The 23,147-nt window shown below is 45.3% G+C and overlaps 1 pseudogene; it reads right to left on the bottom strand.

Moving 5' to 3' along the window:
* Positions 1 to 2,947: 2,947 nt before the first annotated feature.
* LOC126249351 (AP-2 complex subunit mu-like) overlaps positions 2,948 to 23,147 on the bottom strand; it is a 93,949-nt pseudogene continuing 73,749 nt past the window's right edge.

Below are 23,147 nucleotides of genomic sequence, written 5' to 3'. Positions count from 1 at the left end.
GCTGGATGTTGCTTCTGCGATGTTGCAGAAAGACTTCGGAGGAATGTAGTCACTGTGCAAAATAGCTGGCATCGGCGGCCACGAGGACATGCGGTCGTGAGAAGACCAGACTCCAGACAGTGATTCTTCACGTACTTATCAAAAGTTATTATTTTGTGGAAAAAGAACTGTGTAATAATTCATACTGCATTTACTGGACACAAAACAGCTGTTTCACATCAAGCTGATGCTCTTGATATAACTCATGAGGATTTTCAGAACTCCAATGTCGTTTCGTCTACGAGTTCACGTGCCCTAATAAATACAGTTAAGCTTCAGTTGAAAGAAGTGGTAAATAGTGCAACGAATGTCTCTAACTTTTCGTCATGGGCTCTCCTAATTCATCTAAAACTGATACGATATGTGCCACAGCACAGTCCGAGGAGCGAGTCAGAGCATATATGATGATGAGACCCTACCTTCCCGCCGGCCGGAGTGGCCGAGCAGTTCTAGGCGCTACAGTCTGGAACCGCGCATCCGCTACGGTCGCAGGTTCGAATCCTGCCTGGGGCATGAATGTATGTGATGTCCTTAGGTTAGTTAGGTTTAAGTAGTTCTAAGTTCTAGGGGACTGATGACCTCAGAAGTTAAGTCCCATAGTGCTCAGAGCCATTTGACCCATTTGAACCCCACCTTCCCGGTTGCGGCGCAACGTTAGGCACAGAGCTGAACATAAAACGCTGGAGAACTCTTTCCTGTTAGTCTGACTACCAGTTATTGTCATTGGTTTCCATATCACACGGAGACATCACAAAATCTGTGGCTACACAGGGAATGGTATAAAAATTTAATACAATACTACCAGAGTAGGGGAGCATGTAACTTTGGCATTCGAGCCAAAGGTTCTACATTTCACTTCTGTCTTGAGACTGTATGTACAAGATGATGCCATAAAGACATTCCAGCCCAGATATATCCAGAACGGGTAAATATATGAAAGTGCAGTTTTCGCTCAAATGGTTCAAATGGCTCTGAGCACTATGGGACTTAACATCTGAGGTCATCAGTCCCCTAGAACTCAGAACTACTTAAACCTAACTAACCTAAGGACATCACACACATCCATGCCCGAGGCAGGATTCGAACCTGCGACCGTAGCGGTCGCGCGGTTCCAGACTGAAGCGCCTAGAACCGCTCGGCCACACTGGCCGGCGTTTTCGCTCAGTTACAGCGGACAATGTGATGGATTTCCTTACGTTCACTGCCGGATTTCGTTGCTGACCTTGCTTTCTTTGATTGAACTGCACACTTTCTTATGTGGCAATGTATAAGCGCCTTCGAATGGGGTTTCAGCGACGTAACATTTGTGGAACTTGCTCAAATACACTAGTGTGCAAAACTTATGGACGAAAGTAACTTTCGCATGATGTGTCACTGCCTCATAGCTCGATGAAACTTGGACCATACACAGAAAGAACTGCTACACTATAGCACAGAAGGTAACCGAAAGAAATACGGTATGGCACGAACGGAAGTGAAACTTTCATTCCGAGACAATAATTAGGCTACACTGAACTCATAGCTATTCGTGGCGGTCCCGTGGACATTACATTATAAATAAGGTGTGTGATCAATAGAGATGGCGGTGCACGCTCAGCAACGTGCCGGCCTGGGTGGCCGAGCGGTTCTAGGCGCTACAGTCTGGAACTGCGCCACCGCTACGGTCGAATGGATGTGTGTAATGTCCTTAGGTTAGTTAGGTTAAAGTAGTTCTAAGTTCTACGGGACTGATGACCTCAGAAGTTGAGTCCCATAGTGCTCAGAGCCAGCTCTACAACGTGCATGGGAGCACGTTGTAGAGCTGGCTCTGAGCACTATGGGACTCAACTTCTGAGGTCATCAGTCCCCTAGAACTTAGAACTACTTAAACCTAACTGGTCATTAGAATGGTAAGGATTTCTTGTGACACGGCTTTCCGTTTCTCCAGCAGTGCGGGGGACACCTGTTGAATGGTCGTTGGTGCATATGAAAGTGCCTCAATATCTGTCCCTAACGCATTCCACAGGTGGTCGATGGGAATTAAATCGAGGGGACGGGAGGCCATTTCTCGAAAACCTCTCTTTCCAAGAGCTCTTCCACCTGTGCAGTTTGATGCGGTCACACATTGCTATCCATATGGAAACCGGCCAAGTGCGAGCAGAACTTGTGCTCTAAGGGTTCCGTACAAACTTTAATATGAATATAGACAGTAATAATAATTTCGTGTGGTTCAATGGTCTGGTGCAAGTATTTCTATTTGACGCCACTGACGTGACCCGTGTGTCCGTATCGTACTTCAGTTATCCAACTGGGGAAAGGGATCGTTCATTTTAACGTGGAATCCGAACCACGTATTGGTTTTGAAGACTCCTCACACTAAGATTGTAGGCTAATAACTTCACACAGTATATAGATTCAGCAATAAGCAGTTTGAGTATTTCATTTTAGTCCATCCAAGTTACTTATACATTTCTCTTTCACTACTATTTCTAAACATTTACCCCACAATGAGCATTTTGAATTCATTAAAGCATAGGTTTAGATGCTGAAACATGTATGATATAACGATAACAGACCATATACGATGTTTAATCTTAAAACAGAACCAACTTTTGTCCGCAGCTCGTGGTCGTGCGGTAGCGTTCTCGCTTCCCACGACCGAGTTCGATTCCCGGCGGGGTCAGGGATTTTCTCTGCCTCGTGATGGCTGGGTGTTGTGTGATGTCCTTAGGTTAGCTAGGTTTAAGTAGTTCTAAGTTCTAGGGGACTGATGACCATAGATGTTAAGTCCCACAGTGCTCAGAGCCATTTGAGAACCAACTTTTCTACATCTTACTGGTACCGGTACTTCATAATTCAGCTTTTTCTGTTGTTTAGACGTAACATGTTTCAGAATGGGATGTATAATGTATTAAATTCATGCCACTTATTATTTGAGATATTTAACGAGAATTTTAGCGCCATGTTTCATACTACTTCCCATGTATGTAACCTACTTTATAACAACGTTGTCTGAATAATTCAGCTTTGATTCAAATACTTTCAACCTTAAAATTCAAAGATGTAGGCGGTAATGACCATTTCCCGTTGGTATCAATTTCAAGAAGTTTTGTTTCTGCCGATATTGTGTTTCTTTCATAGCTGCCATTGTCTTGATCTTCCACACAATTGAATTTTCTCATGCTTTTCACTCTGCCGTCCCTTCGAGGCAAATTAACTATAAACCTAATATATTTAGGGATATTTGAATTTTAACTTCGATCATCTGACCCAGAAGAGTAGGTCAGAATTTTGATTTCAGAACAATTTTCTCCTCCATCCTGGTTCGTTCTGCTTTTCTACAAGAGCAACAGCTCTTAATGGCAATGAGATATTGTCCGTCGTACGGTACCTCATTATCTCCAGTTCTCCATCAGGTAGAATAAAGCTGTTGGAATGTTCCGTTTCAGATTCTGATTACTTCACACACCGATTAAACCTGACAATCATCTGTGACAACTGCAGGCTTTCCCCAACGTGCTGGGTCGTCACCACCAGCAGCCAGACCTTTTCCATTGGCCTCCGTGACAATTTTATCGTTGATACTAAATTTACATTCTGGCATACCTAACAGGTAAGATTTCATGAGTACTTTGCCAGAAACTTGTACCAACAGTACCAGACCTTATGATGACATCGGAAGAATACCTTATTGAGCCACATCTAGGAACAGTTCATTCCTTCTATATATTATACCATCTCAGCGCCTTCAAATCTGCCAAGTAATTTATCTCTGCTTGTTCTTCCTTAGCCGGAGGTTTTACTTCTTATTGTGTAATGAATGTTTTCAGAACACAGGCATATGACGATATTCGGAGTCCAAGATTTCATAAAGTAATTCATAAATGAGCAACATGTTTTTTCTTAATATTTTCGTTTGTAATCTTTCAAAAATGTAACTACATAACATCTGTTATCTTCAAGAGAAATTAGAACACCACAGAATCATTCAAATTCTTACATTCTGCTTTTTTACAAGTGCAAGAGATGTTTTTGCTCGCTTAATGTGAAAGAACGATATTCTTGAGCACTGTATTAATCACCGGTGATCTGACTTGATGCCTGATATGTATAATACTGAGGCGGAAAGCATTGACAGCATTTCGTCCAATGTCATTCTATACACTCTACAGATCTGTACTTCACCTTTATGGTTATACACAAATAGCCCACCAGTGTGTGGGCAGAGATACCAGCTTCATCGCTCTAAAAATGCAGTCTGACCGCCTAGCGTTACTACTCCATCACTATTCAAATAAGCTGCCCCCCCCCCCCCCTCCCAATCACCAGGTCCGACATATATAGTGTTAGTTCATCTGTAGGTTTTGATTGACTGAGTTTCCGAGTTTTAAAATACACTGACAGAAAAAATTCGCAACACCAAAATGTAATTAAGGCAGAGTTAATGTAACCGCGAGGTAAGACACTGCAAGTTTTGGCTGTTACATTAGTAACCAGTGTAAGAGCCAAAATGTTGAATGCAAACATGGAAATGCGCATGCATTGTGTTGTACAGGTGCCGGATGTCATTTTGTGAGATAGAGGCCCATGCCTGTTGCAGTTGGTCAGTCTGTACAGGGGCAGTTAATCCTGTTTGTGGATGGTGCTGGAGTTTTCGTCCGATGACGTCCCATATGCGCTCGACTGGAGACGGATCTGGTATTCGAGCAGGCCAAGGCAACATGTCGACACTCTGTAGGGCATGTTGGGTTACAACCGCGGTATGTGGGCGGGCGTTATCCATTGGAAAGCACCCCTGGAATGCTGTTCATGAATGGCAGCACAACAGGTCGAATCATGAGGATTACGTACAAATCTGCAGTCAACGTAGGTGAGATAACCACGAGATTGCCCGCGCTGTCACACTAAACGGCACCCTAGAGCATAACTCCAGGTTGCAGGTCCAGTCTGTCTACATGCTAGGCCTTCAATTGGCTTCCTTCTAACCAACATGCGGCCATCACGGCGCCGAAGCTGAACCAGCTTTCGTCAGAAAACACAACAGACCTCCACCCTACCCTCCAATGAGCTCTCTGTTAATACCATTGAAGCTGCAAATCGCAGTGATTTGGGATCCTTGGAATGATGCTACAGGGCGTCTGGCTCAGAGCTGTCCTTGAAGTAACCGATTTGTAACAGTTCATTGTGTAACTGTGGTGCCAACTGCTGCAGATGCAGTACAATGAGTCAGAGCCATACCCCGAATACAATGGTCTTCCCTCATTGTAGTGCCACGTGGCCGTCAGAAGCCCGGTTTCTTGCGATCGTACATTATTGTGACCACCGATGCCAGCAGTCACATACAGTGCCTTCATTCCTGCTAAGTCTTTCTGCAGTAGTACAGAAGAAACGTCCAGCTTGCGATCGTACATTATTGTGACCACCGCTGCCAGCAGTCACATACAGTGGCTTCATTCCTGCCAAGTCTTTCTCCAAGAGTACAGAAGGAACGTCCAGCTTTTTGTAGCCCTATTACACGACCTCGTTCAAACTCAGTGACGTGTTGATGGCGGATTTGTCGCCTTAAAGGCATTCTTGAATGACATCATCTCACGACTTTCAGTATCAAAGGTACCTAATGATCACGACCGACGGCAGGAGTGGCCGTGCGGTTCTAGGCGCTACAGTCTGGAACCGAGCGACCGCTACGGTCGCAGGTTCGAATCCTGCCTCGGGAATGGATGTGTGTGTTGTCCTTAGGTTAGTTCGGTTTAATTAGTTCTAAGTTCTAGGCGACTGATGACCTCAGAAGTTAAGTCGCATAGTGCTCAGGGCCATTTGAACCATTTGATCACGACCGTCACAGTGTGTATTTGAAGCGAACCTGTTTTGCAATCTCATAGTGGCGCTACTAACGCCACTCTTATGCGACTGGCGCGAAATCTGAATAGACATCAAGTTTCATATGTACGCTGAAGCGTCACATAAACTGGTATTGGCACTCGTATTCACATGCGGAGATATATGAACAGGCAGAATACGGCACTACGGTCGGCAATGCCTGTATAAGACAAGAAGTGTCTGGCGCAGTTGTCAGTTCAGTCGATAGCGCGATGTCAACGCGAGCAAACCGTGCAGCGGGCGAGCAGCAGCGGTTCGATCGCCGGTCGGCAGGGTCTGTCCGCTGCAGGCCCCATCGGCCACTCCACTTATGGTGACTTCGGCACCGGCAGATGGGCATCGGAGGGAGACGACACAGGCTATGGAAATGGTTTATGAGAGTTCAACGTTTCACTCGGGCGGAGCTGTGCAGCCGCCTGGCGCCGCAGCGACAACAGAACAACGCGCCCAACTGACACCAACAACCGCTTCTACCGGTAAACAAGAGCGTTCGTGGAAGCCGTCGGTGGCGCGCAAAATTGAAACCCTCACGGACGAAGAAAACCCGTACCCTCCGCGTGGTAGCGCCCTTCATGACGAACCTGATGTGGACCAGGACAGGACAACACCGCTAGAATTCGGCGAGAACATGGAACTGATGGACCAAGAACCTCCGGAAAGAGACAACAGCTTTGCAGAAACGTATGGTTTCGTCCAAGTGCGACACAAACGGCAGTATCGGAGAAACTCGAAAGAAGATGCGAAGCCTCAGAAAGGACGAGCTGAGACGATTGAGACTGCCAGTAGGTTCACACCTATTACACCCAGAGATGACAACAAGGACGACTCCACGCAGACACGAAACCTCGATCTAGGAACGTTGGAACAACAAGCCGCTGCTGCATCTGGCGCAGAGAAACAAAAACGTGTTCCACCAGAGACGATTTATTATACTGGCCAGTATGTGTAACTGAATAATGTGCTACAACAACAACTCTCCGGAACCCTGAAGGCCATCTTCTAGAAGGAGCAGATTAAATACCATTCCGAGTCCTTTGAAGACCAAAGAAAGGCTCGGAAATTTTTTGAGACCTACAACTAGCCACACTTCAAACATCAACCACTGGAGGAAAAGGAACTAAAGGTGGTGATCAAACGACTGCCTGCACAGATCACAGAACGTCAACTCCAGGAAGCGTTAAGTGAAAAAGGATTCCCCCACGCCAAGGTACATCAGTATAAAAGGAGAGAAGGAGATCAAGTCATTGGTGAGTTACTTAGGCTGCCCACGTACTGTGTCAGCCTTCCTCAGACAACCATAAAATCTACGACATCCTATACTTTCTCTACACGAGAGTGCGCATTGAAGATTATCAATCCAAGGATGGGGCGAAACAGTGCAAAAACTGTCATCGCTGCGAGCATACGGCAAATTATTGCCAGATGCCACCCCGCTGCGTAAAGTGCGCTGGAGACCATCAAACCAAAGACTGCAGCCTGCCGTGCACCTCCAAAGCAAAATGTGCTAACTGTGACAATGACCACTGCGCCTCGTGACGCGGCTGAGAAAAATACCAGGCACTCCTCCGGAAATATAAAAGTCCAGCCGCAACAGCGGGCCAAGAACCCAACGGTGAAGATCGTTCAACAATCGACAACGCCAGCGACGAATAGCAAGATGGACTGTGAGGCACCAGACCAACAGCCATCCGGATAGCCCCAAATACACTCCTGGAAATTGAAATAAGAACACCGTGAATTCATTGTCCCAGGAAGGGGAAACTTTATTGACACATTCCTGGGGTCAGATACATCACATGATCACACTGACAGAACCACAGGCACATAGACACAGGCAACAGAGCATGCACAATGTTGGCACTAGTACAGTGTATATCCACCTTTCGCAGCAATGCAGGCTGCTATTCTCCCATGGAGACGATCGTAGAGATGCTGGATGTAGTCCTGTGGAACGGCTTGCCATGCCATTTCCACCTGGCGCCTCAGTTGGACCAGCGTTCGTGCTGGACGTGCAGACCGCGTGAGACGACGCTTCATCCAGTCCCATACATGCTCAATGGGGGACAGATCCGGAGATCTTGCTGGCCAGGGTAGTTGACTTACACCTTCTAGAGCACGTTGGGTGGCACGGGATACATGCGGACGCGCATTGTCCTGTTGGAACAGCAAGTTCCCTTGCCGGTCTAGGAATGGTAGAACGATGGTTTCGATGACGGTTTGGATGTACCGTGCCAATTCAGTGTCCCCTCGACGATCACCAGTGGTGTACGGCCAGTGTAGGAGATCGCTCCCCACACCATGATGCCGGGTGTTGGCCCTGTGTGCCTCGGTCGTATGCAGTCCTGATTGTGGCGCTCACCTGCACGGCGCCAAACACGCATACGACCATCATTGGCACCAAGGCAGAAGCGACTCTCATCGCTGAAGACGACACGTCTCCATTCGTCCCTCCATTCACGCCTGTCGCGACACCACTGGAGGCGGGCTGCACGATGTTGGGGCGTGAGCGGAAGACTGCCTAACGGTGTGCGGGACCGTAGCCCAGCTTCATGGAGACCGTTGCGAATGGTCCTCGCCGATACCCCAGGAGCAACAGTGTCCCTAATTTGCTGGGAAGTGGCGGTGCGGTCCCCTACGGCACTGCGTAGGATCCTACGGTCTTGGCGTGCATCCGTGCGTCGCTGCGGTCCGGTCCCAGGTCGACGGGCACGTGCACCTTCCGCCGACCACTGGCGACAACATCGATGTACTGTGGAGACCTCACGCCCCACGTGTTGAGTAATTCGGCGGTACGTCCACCCGGCCTCCCGCATGCCCACTATACGCCCTCGCTCAAAGTCCGTCAACTGCACATACGGTTCACGTCCACGCTGTCGCGGCATGCTACCAGTGTTAAAGACTGCGATGGAGCTCCGTATGCCACGGCAAACTGGCTGACACTGACGGCGGCGGTGCACAAATGCTGCGCAGCTAGCGCCATTCGACGGCCAACACCGCGGTTCCTGGTGTGTCCGCTGTGCCGTGCGTGTGATCATTGCTTGTACAGCCCTCTCGCAGTGTCCGGAGCAAGTATGGTGGGTCTGACACACCGGTGTCAATGTGTTCTTTTTTCCATTTCCAGGAGTGTATCATCTACCCTACAGAGGATTCTGAGGTGACGGATTTCACGACCCTATACAAACACACTGTCGCCTAGGAGAGACTAACCTGCAACCTCTGCGTCTACTACAGCCACCCTAGGCACCTTGACACAAGCCTTATTGGACATCGCAGCCATCCTCGTACAACTTCAACAAAAACTGACAGGAATCCTCACACTGGTGGAAGCAATGATCTTAGGCGTTTACCGCTCCTTAAGGAATGGATAACGGCCGCAGAACAAGACACCTCCGACTCTGCATTTGGAATGCCAACGGAGCAAGACGTAAACAAACTGAACTGAACGAATTTGTTAGTCGGCACAGGTTGGACATAGTTCTGATATCGGAAACGCACCTGACGGAGATGGCTAGTTTCAAATTACGCAACATGCATATTTACAGGACGGACCGGCTTGGCCGGCCGGGGTGGAGGAGCGGTTCTAGGCGCTACAGTCTGGAACCGCGCGACCGCTACTGTCGCAGGTTCGAATCCTGCCTCGGTCATGGATGTGTGCGATGGCCTTAGGTTAGTTAGGTTTAAGTAGTTCTAAGTTCTACGGCACTGATGACCTCAGAAATTAAGTCCCACAGGGCTCAGAGCCATTTGAACTATTTTTGGACCAGGTTGGACAACGAGGTGGCGATCCTGCAGTGTTTGTGAAAGACACTATACGACATCATCAGCAGGATCTACCGCCCCTGGAATCACTGGCAGCCACAGCGGTTACAATCTTCACGGCAATAGGAAACATAACTCTGGTGGCAGCGTATCTTAGCCCCAAGAAACAGATGGTGGTCATAGATATTCATGCTATTCGACCAATTTAATACGGTCTTGCTGGGAAGAAACCTTAACTCCAAACATGGGGCTTGGCATTCAAGGATAGCCAACCGAAAGGGACAGCTACACTACGATCTAGAGAACGATCTTCAAGTCACCATCTATGGGCCACGCGAGCCGACACGCGTCCCTAAGTTCACCGTCCAGAAGGCTGACGTTCTCGATATAGCGATTGTTAAAAATATCGCTGCAAATCTAGAGCTCATGACCATCCAGGACCTGTCCTCTGATCATCTACCAGTTCTCTGGCTTCTCGAGGGTGGCGGCCTTCCAACACCACCCCCAAGCTCCAGAGCTGTTAACTGGAATCTCTTTGCGACATACCTCAACAATAACATCCGACCGACCCAAGCAGTCTTCACATACCGGACATTGACATCGCTGTGGCAACTTTGACAGCTAAAATCCAACTGGCAACAAGAGGCGCAGCGACTGATACCTTTCGTCGAGAGCATCAATTTGAAACATTCCCTCTTCATCTCGTCGACATCAAGCATCACAGGAATACTCACAGAAAACGATGGCAACGATACAGACATCCAGAAGATAGACGGCTGATGCATCGTTTGTCCCGGGGGCTACGCCGCCGAGCTGAAGAATGGCGTCAAGACCTCTGGGAAACAAAGACGGACGAAATGTTTCTCCAGACTAGGGAACAGTGGAAACTTGCCAGGGCACTACGCCAACCAGGACCACCAAAGCGAGTAATACGCGGCCCCGATGCCTTCGTGTACGACTCTCTTGGCCAAGCTGAATTGTATGTTGACGTATATGAACACCACATGTCTGCTCGGCCCCCACAGGACGCAGAGGACGCAAGGGAAGAGGACCGTATCCGGCAGCGAATCGCCGACTTCCGCCAACTCCCCACACAACAGAGGCCTGTTCTTAACACTCCCGCTGAGGTTAGAAAACTCATCAGGAGGACGAACAACTCGGCGCCTGGCAAGGTCTCTGTGACCGACGCCGATCTTAAGTATCTTCCGAGAAAGGCCATCGTACTCTTAGCTCGAATTATCAACAGCTGCTTACTCAACGGCTACTTCCCTGCAGACTGGAAGACGCTGAAGATGATTCCTATTCCAAAAAGGGAAAAAACCCAACGTTGCCAGACAACTACAGCCCGATTAGTCTGTTGTCCACACTCGGCAAAATATTGGAACGGGTGCTGCTACAGCGTCTCAAAGACTATCTGGAGGAATATAACATCATCCGCCATGAACAGTTTGGCTTCCAACCACGGTTATCGGCGGAGCGGTTCTTTGGACACAACATGCCACAAAAAAAAAGAAAAAAATACACAGCATCTCCGAGATACCTATAAAGTGTGGATTTTCCGGTACAACCATTTCACGAGTATACCATGAATATCAGGAATCTGGTAAAACATCAAATCTCCGACATCGCTGCGGTCGGAAAAAAGTTCCTGCAAGAACGGGACCAACGACGATTAAAGAGAATCGTTCAACGAGACAGAAGCGCAACCCTTCCGCAAATTGTTGCAGATTTCAGTGCTGGGCTATCAACAAGTATCAGCGTGCGAACCATTGAATGAAATATCATCGTTATGGGCTTTCGGAGCCGAAGGCCCACTCGTGTACCTTTTATGACTGACCGACACAAACCTTTACCTCTCGCCAGGGCCCGCTAAGGCCGACATTAGACTGTTGATGACTGGAAACATGTTGTCTGGTCAGACGAGTCTCGTTTCAAATTGTATCGAGCGGATGGATGTTTACGGGTATGCAGACAATTTCATGAATCCATGGACCCAACATGTCAGCTGTTCAAGCTGTTGGGGGCTCTGTAATGATGTGGGGCGTGTGCAGTTGCAGTGATATAGGACCCCTGATACGTCTAGATACGATTCTGACAGGTGACACGTACGTAAGCATCTTGTCTGATCAGCTGCATCCATTCGTGTCCATTGTGCATTCCGACGGACTTGAGCAATTCCAGCAGGACAATGCGGCATCCTACACGTCCGGAATTGCTACAGAGTGGCTCGAGGAACACTCTTCTGAGTTTAAACACTTCCGCTGGCCACCAAGCTCCCCAGACATTAACATTATTGAGCATATCTAGGATGCCTTGCAACGCTCTGTTCAGAACAGAACTCCAACCGCTCGTACTCTTACGGATTTATGGACAGCCGTGCAGGATTCATGGTGTCAATTCCCTCCATCTGCGTGCTCGCGGTGGGCCTTACACAATATTAGGCAGGTGTACCAGTTTCTTTGACTCTTCAGTGTAGAACCATGCCTACCGCCTGTCGTTCATGTCGTACAACTCCTTCTTAGTGTAAATTACAACTTTGGTGTCAAACCTTTAACCCTCGAGCGGGCGCACCGATTTTCATAACACTAGCGAGCGCGTGGCGAACTTTGTACACGTGCAAAGAATAGCTGTTTTAATGCGACCAAGGTAAACACGTACGACCAGAATCACAGTATAATCTTAGTTTAATTCAACAACGATAAAATAAACTTACATAATGTGCGCTAGAACACTGTTTACTTTAACAAGAATGACATAAACTTTCATTATATCACACTGTTGACGCGGACAGATTTTATGCCATAGTGCTGACCCACTTGAAGCACTAAACAGCGCAGTTGCATCAGATCCTAGCCACCCGCTTATTATATTACTCATTATCTGACAGAGAACTGCTTCCCTGTGCCAATGTGTTGCTAGTCCGTAATACAGACATACGGTTAAATTCTAAAGAGAGAAACTGCATTTGTAAGACTATCATAGAACGCCCCAGAGGACATGCACCTGTCGGAGACTGGCTTCCTTATTTGGTTCCCACACAACGCCGCGCTCAGTGCTTGAATCGCTCGTAAATAAAATTTTGTACAAATTCAAGTAAATCGCAACATATACAGATGACCGTACCGTAGGTGCAACCACAACGGAGGGGTATCTGTTGAGAGGCCAGACAAACATGTGGTTCCTGAAGAGGGGCAGCAGCCTTTTCAGTAGTTGCAGGGGCAACAGTCTGGATGATTGACTGATCTGGCCTTGTAACATTAACCAACACGGCATTGCTGTGCTGGTACTGCGAACGGCTGAAAGCAAGGGGAAACTACAGCCGTAATTTTTCCCGAGGACATGCAGCTTTACTGTATGATTAAATGATGATGGTGGCCTCTTGGGTAAAATATTCCGGAGGTAATATAGTCCCCCATTCGGATCTCCGGGCGGGGACTACTCAAGGGGACGTCATTATCAGGAGAAAGAAAACTGGCGTTCTACGGATCGGAGCGTGGAATGTCAGATCCCTTAATCGGGCAGGTAGGTTAGAAAATTGAAAAAGGGAAATGGATAGGTTAAAGTTAGATATAGTGGGAATTAGTGAAGTTCGGTGGCAGGAGGAACAAGACTTTTGGTCAGGTGATTACAGGGTTATAAATACAAAATCAAATAGGGGTAATGCAGGAGTAGGTTTAATAATGAATAAAAAAATAGGAGTGCGGGTTAGCTACTACAAACAGCATAGTGAACGCATTATTGTGGCCAAGATAGACACAAAGCCCATGCCTACTACAGTAGTACAAGTTTATATGCCAACTAGCTCTGCAGATGATGAAGAAATTGAAGAAATGTATGACGAGATAATAGAAATTATTCAGGTAGTGAAGGGAGACGAAAATTTAATAGTCATGGGTGACTGGAATTCGTCAGTAGGAAAAGGGAGAGAAGGAAACATAGTAGGTGAATATGGATTGGGGGGAAGAAATGAAAGAGGAAGCCGCCTTGTAGAATTTTGCACAGAGCATAACTTAATCATAGCTAACACTTGGTTCAAGAATCATAAAAGAAGGTTGTATACCTGGAAGAATCCTGGAGATACTAAAAGGTATCAGATAGATTATATAATGGTAAGACAGAGATTTAGGAACCAGGTTTTAAATTGTAAGACATTTCCAGGGGCAGATGTGGATTCTGACCACAATCTATTGGTTATGAACTGCAGATTGAAACTGAAGAAACTGCAAGAAGGTGGGAATTTAAGGAGATTGGACCTGGATAAACTGAAAGAACCAGAGGTTGTAGAGAGTTTCAGGGAGAGCATAAGGGAACAATTGACAGGAATGGGGGAAAGAAATACAGTAGAAGAAGAATGGGTAGCTCTGAGGGATGAAGTAGTGAAGGCAGCAGAGGATCAAGTAGGTAAAAAGGCGAGGGCTAATAGAAATCCTTGGATAACAGAAGAAATATTGAATTTAATTGATGAAAGGAGAAAATATAAAAATGCAGTGAATGAAGCAGGCAAAAAGGAATACAAACGTCTCAAAAATGAGATCTACAGGAAGTGCAAAATGGCTAAGCAGGGATGGCTAGAGGACAAATGTAAGGATATAGAGGCTTGTCTCACTAGGGGTAAGGTAGATACTGCCTACAGGAAAATTAAAGAGACCTTTGGAGAAAAGAGAACCACTTGCATGAAAATCAAGAGCTCAGATGGCAACCCAGTTCTAAGCAAAGAAGGGAAAGCAGAAAGGTGGAAGGAGTATATAGAGGGTTTATACAAGGGCGATGTACTTGAGGACAATATTATGGAAATGGAAGAGGATGTAGACGAAGACGAAATGGGAGATAAGATACTGCGTGAAGAGTTTGACAGACCACTGAAAGACCTGAGTCGAAACAAGGCCCCGGGAGTAGACAACATTCCATTAGAACTACTAATGGCCTTGGGAGAGCCAGTCATGACAAAACTCTACCATCTGGTGAGCAAGATGTATGAGACAGACGAAATACCCTCAGACTTCAAGAAGAATATAATAATTCCAATTCCAAAGAAAGCAGGTGTTGACAGATGTGAAAATTACCGAAATATCAGTTTAATAAGTCACAGCTGCAAAATACTAACGCGAATTCTTTACAGACGAATGGAGCAACTGGTAGAAGCGGACCTCGGGGAAGATCAGTTTGGATTCCGTAGAAATGTTGGAACACGTGAGGCAATACTAACCTTACGACTTATCTTAGAAGAAAGATTAAGAAAAGGCAAACCTACGTTCCTAGCATTTGTAGACTTAGAGAAAGCTTTTGACAATGTTAACTGGAATACTCTCTTTCAAATTCTGAAGGTGGCAGGGGTAAAATACAGGGAGCGAAAGGCTATTTACAATTTGTACAGGAACCAGATGGCAGTTATAAGAGTCGAGGGGCATGAAAGGGAAGCAGTGGTTGGGAAAGGAGTGAGACAGGGTTGTAGCCTCTCCCCGATGTTATTCAATCTGTATATTGAGCAAGCAGTAAAGGAAACAAAAGAAAAATTCGGAGTAGGTATTAAAATCCATGAAGAAGAAATAAAAACTTTGAGGTTCGCCGATGACATTGTAATTCTGTCAGAGACAGCAAAGGACTTGGAAGAGCAGTTGAACGGAATGGACAGTGTCTTGAAAGGAGGATATAAGATGAACATCAACAAAAGCAAAACGAGGATAGTGGAATGTAGTCAAATTAAATCGGGTGATGCTGAGGGAATTAGATTAGGAAATGAGACACTTAAAGTAGTAAAGGAGTTTTGCTATTTAGGGAGTAAAATAACTGATGATGGTCGAAGTAGAGAGGATATAAAATGTAGACTGGCAATGGCAAGGAAATCGTTTCTGAAGATGAGAAATTTGTTAACATCGGGTATAGATTTAAGTGTCAGGAAGTCGTTTCTGAAAGTATTTGTATGCAGTGTAGCCATGTATGGAAGTGAAAAATGGTTCAAATGGCTCTGAGCACTATGGGACTCAACTGCTGTGGTTATAAGTCCCCTAGAACTTAGAACTACTTAAACCTAACTAACCTAAGGACAGCACACAACACCCAGCCATCACGAGGCAGAGAAAATCCCTGACCCCGCCGGGAATCGAACCCGGGAACCCGGGCGTGGGAAGCGAGAACGCTACCGCACGACCACGAGATGCGGGCTATGGAAGTGAAACATGGACGATAACCAGTTTGGCAAGAAGAGAATAGAAGCTTTCGAAATGTGGTGCTACAGAAGAATGCTGAAGATAAGGTGGGTAGATCACGTAACTAATGAGGAGGTATTGAATAGGATTGGGGAGAAGAGAAGTTTGTGGCACAACTTGACTAGAAGAAGGGATCGGTTGGTAGGACATGTTTTGAGGCATCAAGAGATCACAAATTTAGCATTGGAGGGCAGCGTGGAGGGTAAAAATCGTAGAGGGAGACCAAGAGATGAATACACTAAGCAGATTCAGAAGGATGTAGGCTGCAGTAGGTACTGGGAGATGAAGAAGACTGCACAGGATAGAGTAGCATGGAGAGCTGCATCAAACCAGTCTCAGGACTGAAGACCACAACAACAACATACGACGTTGGTTAGAAGATGTATTTAGTCTTTCGCGACGATCGATTGACGCCGATGACCTTAAACATTATGACCACCTGCATAATAAGATGTTGTTGCACCTTTGGAACTTAGTACGGTAGCGACTCTGCGTGGTATGAATTCGTGAAGCCCTTGTTACGTTTCCGGAAATACTAACTCCAGATGCCTACGCACAAGTCACGAAGTTTCTGTACACTACGAGCCGGTGGTTTGTGGGTGCAGAGCCAGCGCCCAGTGCCGCCCATTTTGATCCACTGGGATCGGAACAGGCGAATTTTGTAGACAAGACATCAACGTGAGATCATTGTCATGTCAGTAGAACCACTATAGCACGATTCCGACATTGTGACGTGGATAGGAATCCCGCTGGATGATGCCATCGCTGCCGGGAGAGACATTGATGATGTAGAAATGCAGCTGTTCAGTAGTAACGTTCACGTGAGACACAGGCTGCCGTGGTGACTTGTATTACTACCACAGGTCCCATGGAAACACAGGTGAATGAACCCCATACCATAATACTATCCCCATCCAGCCTGCGTCTGTGGTGCGGAACATTTCTGGAGGAGCCGTTCTGTTTCCTGACGGCGTATCCGAATACGACCATCGTCCTCATGGAACAAGAAACGTGATTTATCAATTCAGGTGGCACGTTTCCACTGATGCACTGTCCAGTCTCGAAGTTATTCAGCATACTGCAGTCGTAACTTCAATATGGTTGGGTCAACATGGGAAAACGCAGGGGCCGTCTGCTGCGGAGTCCCGAGTTGAGAAATGTGCGCTAAATGGTGTGCTCTGAAACGCTTGTTCCTGCAGTAACGCTGTAGTTAGATCTGCCACAGATCGCTGTCTATCCTGCTGTAGAGAGCGGAAAAGCGTCCGAACTGCACATTCTGTGGTGAGGAGTGGACATTCTTCACCTTATCACGTTCTCGTGGCTGCACCATCGTTCAAGATGTTTCTATAAATGCTCATGACAGTAGCACCCGAGCCGGCCGGTTTGGCCGAGCGGTTCTAGGCGCTTCAGTCTGGAGCCATTGAAATTTTTTTTTAGCACCCGAACAGATGACCAGGGTCGCTGTTTCCGAGATCCTCGTTCCCAGGATCCAGGTCATAACAATATTCTGCCATTTGTCAAAGTCGCTTATGACATTCGATCTCCATATTATCCATATTAGCGGCCGTAGGACGATACCCCATTCGTCACAGCTCCGACTGCCTACCAGAAAAATGAAGCACGCTGAGCATATAGTCAGATTTCAGTGAACTTCGCAGTACCCACAAGACAAAGGGCTAGCGGCTTATGTTAGCGGACGGCGCACGTGGTATCTCATTACACCGTCGTTACTCGGTCGTTTGCGTTTCCTTTCCATGGCGCAACAAAGGTTTGACGTAACTACAGCATGGACGTACTGTTATTTTTTCTCCTTTACTCCTTCGCATTAAAGCAGATGACGCGCGAATGAATTTCAATAGCCTCTCTGCATAATCGAGTGTGGTAACTGCCGACTTCAGCCGCATCGTGGGTGTTATTGAACTTGACGATACTATAGCCACCGGCTAATGTTCGTCAACGGCGTATTAAGCACCTGCTGTGTTGTACAAAGTAAATTTAAATACAGAAAAGGGTACAGCGAATAGATAGTTATATTAAGTTACGCGAAAGGCAGATTAGAGTTTAATCTCCATTCGACGACGATATCACCAGGGACGAAGAAGAGGCTAGGACAGGACAAGGTTGAATAACGGTATCTGATTGTCAGGTTGCGCCACAAATCTCTTTTTCTTTCTGTAGCACCACATTTCAATAACTTCTAATCTCTTCTTGTCTAAATTGTTTATCGTCCATGTTTCACTTCTATACATGACAACGCTTCATGCAAATAATTTCAGAAAAGACCTCCTGATATCTAAGTCTATATTCGATGTTAACAAACTTCTCTTCTTCAGAAACATTTTTCTAGCTGTTACCACTCTACATTTTATATCCACTTCGGCCTTCATCAGTTATTTTTCTGCCCAAATAGCAAAACCCATCTATCACTTTAACTTTCTCGTTTTCTAATCTAATTCCCTCGGCATGACCTGATTTAATTTGACTACATTCTATTGTCCTTGTTCTGCTTTTGTTAATGTTCACCTTATATCCTCCCTTTAAGACCTTGTCCATTCCGTTCAACTGCTCTTCCAAGTCCTTTGCTGTCTTTGAGAGAGTTAAAATATTATGAGAAACCTGAAAGACTTTCCAGAATGAGATTTTCACTCTGCAGCCGACTGTGCCCTGATATGAAACTTCCTGACAGATTAAAACTGTGTGCCAGACCGAGACTCGAACCCGGGACCTTTGCCTTTCGCCAGCAAGTGCTCTACCATCTGAACTACCCAAGCACGACTCACGACCCGCCTTCACAGGTTTAATTCTACCAGTACCTCGTCCCCTACCTTCCACACTTCACGGAAGCTCTTCTGCGAACCTTGCAGAACTAGCACTCCTGGAAGAAAGGATATTGCAGAGACATGGCTTGGCCGCAGCCTGGGAAATGTTTCCAGAATGAGATTTTCACTCGGCAGCCGAGTGTGCGTCAATATGGAACTTCCTGACGGATTAAAACTGTGTGCCAGACCGAGACTCGAACTCGGGACCTTTGCCTTTCACGGGCAAGTGCTCTACCATTTGAGCTACCCAAGCACGACTCACGAACCGCCTACTCTAAAAGTATTTATTTCTTCTCCAAGGACTTTAATTTCTTCTTTAAAGTTTTCTTTGGTTTCCTTTATTGCTTGCTCAGTATACAGACTGAAGAACATCGGTGATAGGCTAAGATCCTGTCCCACTCCATTCTCAATCCCTGCTTCCCTTTCATGCCCCCTCCCCCGAGTCTTATAATTGCAGTCTGATTTCTATAAAGGTTGCAAGTAATCATTCACTCCCCGCCGGCCGGTGTGGCCGAGCGGTTCGAGGCGCTTCAGTCTGGAACCGCGCGACCGCTACGGTCGCAGGTTCGAATCCTGCCTCGGGCATGGATGTGTGTGATGCCCTTAGCTTAGTTAGGTCTACGTAGTTCTAAGTTCTGGGGGATTGATGACCTCAGATGTTAAGTCCCATAGTGCTCAGAGCCGTATTTGAACCATTCACTCCCTGTACTTTCCACTGCTGCTTCAGAATTTCAAAGAGAGTATTTCAGTAAACAATGTCAAAAGCTTACTCTAAGTCAATAAATGCTAAAAACGTAGCTTTTCCTTTCCTAAACCTGTCTTGTAAGATAAGTCGTAGGGTCAAGTTCTGTAGGACCAAATTGAGGAGCAAATCTCCAAGGTCATGGAACGTGTCAGTACATGAAAGTACAACATAAAAGTAATAACACAAAAGAAATAAAATGCCCGAACAGTCCACGAGTGTAATGCCGGTCCTTAGTGTCCAACGGGCACTATGGACACTATGGACCTGCAGTACACTCGTGGACTGTTCGACCAAGAAATACGCCGGGAGAAACTGAAGAACCACAAGAAATAAAATATGTATGAACCCCAAAAAAGTCAATCTATAAGTTTCAGTAAACGCAGTCAACAGTATAACGTAAGAATCAGCTTAATTTGTGAAGGGATTCCTCAACAGAATAGAAGGAGTGACGCATGAGGAATCTCTTATGTTTCGATTTGAAAGTGCGCGGATTACTGCTAAGATTTTTGAATTTTTGTGGTAGCTTATTGAAAATGGATGTAGCAGTATACTGCACACCTTTCTGCACAAGTTAAGGAAGTCCGATCCAAACGCAGGTTGGATTTCTATGGAGTATTAATTGAGTGAAAGCTACTTATTCTTGGGAATAAGTTGATATTGTTAACAAGAAACGACAGTAAAGAATATATATATTGAGAGGCTAATGTCAAAATACCCAGACTAGTGAACATGGGTTGACAAGAGGTTCGCGAAAACACACCACTTATTGGCCGAACCGCCCGTTTGTGAGTCAAAAATATCCTTTTATAATGGGAAGAGTTATCCCAAAATACAATACCAGCGGCTGAAAATAAGCAAAGTAGACTAATTTTCGTGTGGAACGATCACTTACTTCAGATACCGTTCAGATAGTAAAAATGGCAGCATTAAGTCTTTGAACAAGATCTTGAAAGTGGGTTTTTCACGACAGTTTAGTATCTATCTGAACACCTAGAAATTGGAACTGTTCAGTTTCACTAATCATACGCCCATTCTGTGAAACTAAAATGTCGGGTTTTGTTGATTTATGTGTTAGAAACTGTAAAAACTGCGTCTTACTTTGATTTATTGTTAGTTTATTTTCTACAAGCCATGAAATTATGTCATGAACTGCACTGTTTAAAGCCGAGCCATTGTTTCACACAACATCCTTTACTACCAAGCTAGTGTAATCAACAAACAGAAATATTTTACCGTTACCTGTAATACCAGAGGGCATATCATTTATATAAATAAGGAACAGGAGTGGCCCCAACATTGATCCCTGGGGCACCCCCTCATTTGAGCATACCGCACTCAACCCCACAACACAGCTGTTCTCAACACTGAGAACAATGACCTTATGCTGTCTGTTGTTAAAGTAAGAGGTGAACCAGTTGTGAACTATTCCCCCTTATTCCATAATGGTCCAACTTCTGGAGCAATATTTTGTGATCAACACAATTAAACGCCTTAGTTGAATAAAAAAATTCGTAATATTGGCTTAAAAAATTTATCTACTTTAAGGTGTAAGTGGTAGCAGATGACAAACTGTGAAACAAAACAGTCATTGTAGAAACACAATACTTCAGAAAAACCACACCAGGTATGCATTCATAATTTTATGTGTTTTTTCAAATATCTGTAATTATGATTTAAAAACTAATAGTTAAATGCACACAAACAGCAAAGAACATTCTTTATCTTTAACAGCCATAAAATAAAAGCCCACTGAAGATGCTGCAACTGCAGTGAAACATGTTTGGGTTAAAAAACAAAATTGTGTTTTGCTAAAGGCGGATTCTGTCCAAAAACATATGTATTGTTAAAGCAAACACGGAAAAAAGAGCTTGAACCTCAAGATGATTGCTGTACATATATCTCATTTAGCAGTAACGGAAATATTTTTACTACTAACTGATTTTATTTCGTCGACCTTGTGCTGCTGACTAGACACTTCCTTCAACTGACCATATGGTTTTAATTTTATCCTGTGAATTAGCTATTCTGTTTGCGCACTGCATACTCTTTGCCTTCCTAATAACATTTTTAAGCGCCTGAGAATACTGTTTGTAATGGGCAACTGTAGTTTGATTGTGACTGCCTCTAAAATTTTGATACAATTCCCGCTTTGTTCTACATGATATCCTAACCCCACCATTTAGCCACCCAGGCTGTCTTTTACTGCTAGTACCCCGTTTAGAACGTTCTAATGGAAAGCAACTCTCAAAGTGCATGAGAAAAGTGTTAAGGAAAGCATTATGTTTGTCATCTGTGTTATCGGCACTATAAATACCCTGCCACTCTTGTTCCTTACCGAGGTTTAAAAACTCTCTATTGCTATTAGATTAGCTTTCCTACTTGTTTGTAATTATATGTGACATTTGTTTGCGTACAAAAGCCTTTTAATGTTAAAATTTGTGTGTCATGGTCTGGAAGGTCAGTCACCCTTTTACTAACAGATGCCCGTCCAGTAATGAAGAATGAAGAGAAATATTGTCTATGGCTGTGGTACTCACCTTAGTTGGAAAAAACACAGTCTGCATCAGGTCATATGAATTTGGGAGATCTACCAACATCCTGATCGTTCCTGAAGTCGGTTTATACCAGTTTTTCCATTATTCTGTAAAGATATTCGAGAGAGGCAACAATGTTAAAATAAACATTACGATTCATGTTCACGGTAATCTGAATGAGTGTACCCAAGTCATGGTACGAAAAACATCTTTAAACATGACAGCATCATCTGCACTATACCCTCCCATACATTGTGGGTTATGCGCCTCATTGAGCCGCCTTTACACTCAGCGAGTGTCAAAATTCTAAAAGAGGCACTATTGCGATTCGTCAGACCACACTCATGCCTTCAGTCTGCTACTATTCAGTTTCAGTGTCGTCGGGGAAACTGAACATGTGCACCTTTAAAAATGGTTCAAATGGCTCTGAGCACTATGGGACTTAACATCTATGGTCATCAGTCCCCTAGAACTTAGAACTACTTAAACCTAACTAACAGCACACAACACCCAGCCATCACGAGGCAGAGAAAATCCCTAACCCCGCCGGGAATCGAACCCGGGAACCCGGGCGTGGGAAGCGAGAACGCTACCGCACGACCACGAGATGCGGGCTGTTCACCTTTATGCACCACTGTCAGCAGTGACCATTTGCATTGCATTCGATCCAAACGTACGTTGCATGCAGGTTCCCTTCCTAAGCAGCGTCAGTAGAGAAAATAGTAAATAATGTTTTTTTTTTGGAGTTACTAATTGGCTTTACACAAATGAGCTACATTTAAACACTGAAAAAAAGGAAAAGGTAAGGTGCGCACATCGATGAAAACTTGAACTGGAAAACCATCTAATATACCAGCTAAAACGTTTAGGTCAGGCTTTTTTTTTTTTTTTTTTTTTTTTTTTTTTTTTTTTTTTTTACATATGAATAACTGCCTGTTTTGGAGATACAGATGTCAACAGGTCAACATATTTTTCATCTTTTCATTTACTGGTGTCGTATGGGATAATATTCTGAGGTAGTTAACCGAGCGAGGTGGCGCAGTAGTAGCATACTGGACTCGCATTCGGGAGGACGACGGTTCAATCCCGCGTCCGGCCATCCTGATTTAGATATTCCGTGCTTTCCCTAAATCGCTCCAGGCAAATGCTTTGAAAGGCACGGCCGATTTCCTTCCCCATCCTTCCC

Source organism: Schistocerca nitens, chromosome 3 (genome assembly GCF_023898315.1).
Source record: "Schistocerca nitens isolate TAMUIC-IGC-003100 chromosome 3, iqSchNite1.1, whole genome shotgun sequence".
NCBI classification, from domain to species: domain Eukaryota; kingdom Metazoa; phylum Arthropoda; class Insecta; order Orthoptera; family Acrididae; genus Schistocerca; species Schistocerca nitens.
The sequence above is the reverse complement of the archived record's forward strand: the minus strand, read 5'-3'. Positions and strand labels throughout refer to the sequence as shown.